Source organism: Arachis ipaensis, chromosome B10, assembly GCF_000816755.2.
Source record: "Arachis ipaensis cultivar K30076 chromosome B10, Araip1.1, whole genome shotgun sequence".
Taxonomy (NCBI): Eukaryota; Viridiplantae; Streptophyta; class Magnoliopsida; order Fabales; family Fabaceae; genus Arachis; species Arachis ipaensis.
Genome location: NC_029794.2, coordinates 32,915,151 through 32,920,665, shown reverse-complemented (window position 1 = coordinate 32,920,665; position 5,515 = coordinate 32,915,151). Strand labels below are relative to the sequence as shown.

The following is a 5,515-nucleotide window of genomic DNA, read 5'->3' as shown; positions in this document are numbered from 1 at the left end:
TTCGTTTAGATTTTGCACCTTCAGAACCAATATCCGAACTAATCACTAATAAAGACCATCGATTTAGTTTAGGTTAAACTCGATTATCCGTTGGTTTCAAAACCAATTTAATTGATTCGATTCGGGTTTGGATGGGTAATCGAGTATCCACTACCCGTACTCATCCTGTTAAAACGTTGAAAGTGATTTACTATGCTTACTATATATATATAAAACCAATGAGATATGTCCTTTTCATGACACCTAACCCTTTCCTTAATGAATGCTTCAGCACTAATCCATTCTTTCTTTTAAATCATGAACGAAGCCAATTAAGAAAGAAAACGAAAGGAAACGTGGCTTTTATATATATATATATATAAAGCATGACACATGTTTTTTTTTTTATATATAACTATGACACCTAAGTTTTTTTTATTTCATTAATCATCATCATCAACATCTCATCTTTTCTCACTAACAAAACCAAAAGCCAAGGAAATAAAGAAGGAAAGGTCGGTGAGGAAGAGAAGTAGTCCGAATTTTCGGCTTTATTTTTTATGATTCGTAATTCTAATAAAAAATCTAAATTGATAAAAGTATTTATATCTTCTTACATTATATGTGATGTTATTTTTGTTCGGTAAAAGTTGACAGTAACATAGTTTTTTTTTTCTTTGAATTTGGTCGATTAGAGTTCTAGGAGGCACAGATGATTTCTAACGTTTTTTTTTAGCAGCTCAGTCAAAAAGCTTTTTCAAAATTTTTGTTGATTTTGATTCCGTACGGAAGTAGGGGGTCTCATTTTAAAATTAACAGTTTTTAATTTAAGAATGTCTAAAAGCTTATTAAGTAATTGCAAATAAATTATACGTATTTTGTATGCCTAATTGATGAGAATTGGTTGTGTTATAATTATGAATGTTAATAAATTTGATGTTGGTATGATGATGGTTAAGTGTAATAAAAGGTTAGTAAACTGTTGAGAAATTATAAAAGTGAAGGAGCCCATAAAGATGGTAAATTCAAATTTTAAAGGAAGGTGATGAAAGGTTGGTAAACTGTCGAGAAATTATAAAAGTGAGGGAGCCCGTAAGGATGGTGAAGTCAAATTTTAAGGGAAGGTTATGTCCGTATTCTTGTAAAAGCAAACGAAAAAGCGATTTTATTTTGAAAACCTGATTTATATATATTTATATTAAGAAATGATCTTGTATTGAAAATTCGATTTATAAACTTATTTTGAGTAAATGATCCTATGTTGAAAAAGATCTAGTTGTATAGTTACTCATATTGAGAAAAGAATTTTGTATTCAAAGTTTGAGTTATAAATTTATATTAAGAAGTGACTTGGGTTTTGAAACCGTTGGAAAGAGTTTGAGAAAATATCGATTTGATGTATTAATAATTATCGATTTGATTCAATAGCAAGAGAACTAAAAGGGAGCTTAATTTTATTAAAATAGAAAGCGGCTTAGCTTCAAAGAAAGCGTTTTAATTACTGAAAATTATTTGCTATTTGGGAAGATGGAGAAATGGTTTGGTTGGAACCCTTGAAGGGTGGCAAAGCTCGGATTATTAGAGAAAATGCTATAAAAATTTTACAAAACTCCGAAGCTTATTTAAAGGTTTAACTAAAAGAAAGTTGAATTTAAAAACTATATTATTTGTTTTCGATTTGTTAAGAAAAGAATAAATTATGCTATGATTTTGATTTGTGAAGAAAAGTATTTTGTTTTGAGATTTTTTATTAAAAAATTAAATTTTTTCTTTAATTAAACGTTAAAGAAGTTTGGGTATATGGAAATTAAAGGTTTTAATGCTAAGACTGAAGGTATACTTATGTGGCGATGTGGAGGTAAGAGTGATTGACTATTTGGTGATGCGAAAGTATGTGTAATTAAGCGGTGATGTGGAGGTACGTTTAATAATGTAGGTGATGTAGAGGTGTGTATGTAATTGGTGATGTGGAGACTTAATAAAGAGAAAGAGAATGAAAAGTGCTAATGCAGAAGTACCCGCCTGACTGATAGCCTAAAATTGCTAATGCGGGAATGTCCGCCTAACTGATAGCATAATGTATGTTGAATGGGCTTTGTGCCAAATTACTAATGTGAAAGTGCCCGCCTAACGGATAGCCTAAAGTTGCTAATGCAGGAATGTTCGCCTAACTGATAGTCTGTTTCTACTGTAATGCCAAAATATCCTAACTGACATACCCATGATGATAATTGTGCCTGATTGACACGGTAAAGAAATCATATTCGGGGTTCATTTCGAGTAACGTCAGGTTGCGGGTAGACAACCGATGCATGAGCTCATGGCCTGCTTAGGACAGACATGCATCATATTGTTTGCACACTTACATTTGATTGTGGTTGTTTATTCAATTTTTCTGTGATTGTATTATTTGCCTTGGTGACTTGCTTGTGTGCTTAATTGGATATTTTATTGATGTTGCAAATTTAGTAATGTATTAATGAATGCTGCTTATGACTGATGAACTGTTAATGTGACATAGACTTTGTTTAAGTAGTGTGATTTAAAGAAAGGATTTTAAACGGTTTTGAGTAAGACTTAGAAAAAGTTTTAAGGATTTAATAGAGAAAACTGTTTTTGGGACGGGAATTAACTATTTGTATTTTATTCTATATCTTTACGGCATTCACTTACCCTACTGAGAACATGCGAGGATGATATTCTCACCTCCTACAGATTTTTCTTTCAGCAACAGGTTTAGGAATCTTTGACACAGAGCCACGACTGAACATCAGAGCTTTATGTATATATGTGTCTGTATTTCTGTATTTGGTTTAGTCTTAGACTTTTTCTTTGCTATTTATTGTCTTTGATTTTAGAGGGGTATGGCTTATATTTAGGGGTGGCAAAACGGGTTGAACCCGTCGAGCCGACCCGCTAAACCCGTTAAAAAGACGGGTCGGGCTAGGATTTGGAGTCCGCTAAATTAAAAAAAATTTGCCAAACTCGCACCGCCAAATTGGCGGGTTTTGGCCGGGCGGGGCGGGCCAGCCTGCTGGATTTATTGTCTTTGGTTTTTTATAGGGGTAGGACTTGTAATCGAGAATCTTAAAATAAGTCTATGTAAATATTGCTATGTGAATATATATATATATATTATGAATAAAGGGTTTTAAGTACAGACTAATCATTTTTTGAAAGAGGGTTCGTTTTTAAAGTACAGACTAATCATAATATATATAATAAAATTTCGGTTCGTACTCGTAAAGGTTCGTTATTAAATAAAGATAGTATAAAATAAAAAGGGTTAGAGGTAAGTAACGCCTAAATTTTTAATACAATCATGAGGTGCTAAAAGTTAGGGTGTTACAGATTTTATTTTATAAATTCGAATTTATGTGTTTTAGAATTTTCTATTTAGATTGTTATTTTAATTTTATTTTATTATAAATATTTTTGTAATATTAAACTTTTTTTTGTTCTTTGAAGAATTTTAATTTGTTGAAAAAAATTGTTTTCAGTAATTTTTTTTATTTTTTATTTAAAATGTTATTATTGATAAGTTAATATTAAAAATATAAAAGATAAGCATACTTAAAAAAAAACTATATTATGAGATCAAACAATTTTATAATTGTGGGTATTTGTCTACACGGGAGGCTGTGTGGAGAATTTTGACTTATGATATTCATTGGAGATGACTTTTAGTGATGAGATTAATCTTTTATTTGCTTGGAAAGCAAAATATCATCTTTGAAGACGATGACAATCATGAAAAAATCATGGATTAAGAGAAAAGGGAAAGATACGATGTTCTTAGTATGATAGAGGCCAACAAAAAATTTGAAGCAAATCAAACTTTAACATATGCTCAGTTTCTAAAATAATTTATTTATGATAGAGAAGAAATAAAATGCCATCCACGCAAGAGAGAATATTCTATCAGAAGGTTAAATTGTGTTTCATCAGGTATAGGTGATATATACTATATGATAATTTTGTTAATTATTCAAAAAGGTTGCAGAACATATAAATCAATTAGGATAGTTAATGGAATTACATATCCTAACTTCCAAGATGCTTTCTATTTTATGAAATTATTGTGTGATGATAGAAAATTTATTGCAACTATTAATGAGGTCTGGTTATTAATTGAAAAAAGGTTTAATTACTCTGTTGGTTTCTAATAGTTTTGTGAAATTTTCAGTTAGGTCCCTATACTTTTTTTCTTTTTAATTGGGTCTCTACACCAAAATTTTTTTTCAATTAAGTCCCTCTTAGTAGTAATTGGCTTAATTTTATAGGGACCCAACTAAAAAAAAAGAATTGGTACATGGACCTAAATAAAAGGAAAAAAAGTGTAGGGACTCAATTAAAAAAAAATTTGGTAGAAGGACTCAATTAAAAGAAAAAAAGTATAGGGACCTAATTGAAATTTTTGTGAAATTATAGGGACCAGCAGAGTAATTAAACCTTGAAAAAACTGTTTGTGATGTTATTAATATCTAATAATATTAGCAAACCAAATTGTATTTGGAATGCAACTTGGATATTATTGGCTAAAGGGATACTATATATAAGGAGAAAAACATTGAAAAATCAAGGTATTTCACTATGTGGTAAATCATTATCACATGTAGGACTTTACTTGTTAAAATTAGTGTTCACCCATGGAAAACTTTACATTGCTTTGTTAAGAGTTAAGAGTCGCAATGGTTTGAATATTCTAATTCTAGATGAAGACAACAATCCAAAATCATCAACAACAAATGTCGTGTTCAAAGAAGTTTTTAATAATATTTAGGTAAGAAAAATAGTATTTTCATCTTAGTAACATGTTATGATTTACACTTTTGTACAAATATTTATCGTAACTATAAATAATTTATTAACTATATTTTCAGACTTGAAATAAAATGTATAACATAGAGCACAACATCATATGCCAGTTGCTTTTCTAATGAGGTTGGTAAAAATTTAGGTTGTTGATAAATTTTTATTAGCCTTATGATATAAAATTTAGTGTAAAATTGATATTCTATTATTATAGTTATATATGTTCTTATTTTTTTTAGCTCTCTTTTCTTATAATTTAAGAATATTATAGACTTCAAACTATTTCATTTATATTTTACTTTAAATAAAAATAACATATTCAGTACATTTATATTATATAATGACAATAATAATGTTATACTAAATTTAATAAATTTATGATTATAAAATATTGTTTTCGATTTACTATATTAAATTAAAATGTAAGTTTGCACATTATACGAGTTTAACACTAGTATATATACGTAGCCCATTTAGGTGAGGACTCAGTACTTGAAACGGTATTTGTGATTTTGTGTCTCTTTCAATTCATCGTCATACACAAAGATAGGGATATGTAAGCTAACATAGCACCTCAAGTCAAACCTCACTCTCCTTCTTCGTCTTCTCCTTAGCTCAATGAAAAATAGATAACTTCGGACTTTATTCCTACAAAAAATCGGACCCTTTCAAGGTTGGAATTTAAAATTTGTATCTAATTTTTTATGTAGTTCCATGCAAC

The 5,515-nt window shown here is 29.4% G+C and overlaps 1 protein-coding gene across 1 annotated transcript in view; it reads right to left on the bottom strand.

Annotated features, from left to right (window-relative positions):
* The window catches only part of LOC107623366 (multiple inositol polyphosphate phosphatase 1), a 28,104-nt gene extending 25,461 nt beyond the window's left edge, over window positions 1–2,643 (bottom strand). The window contains exon 1 of the mRNA XM_021113046.1: window positions 2,640–2,643. The gene's annotated coding sequence lies outside the window, so the exon portion shown is untranslated. The remainder of the gene's footprint in view (window positions 1–2,639) is intronic.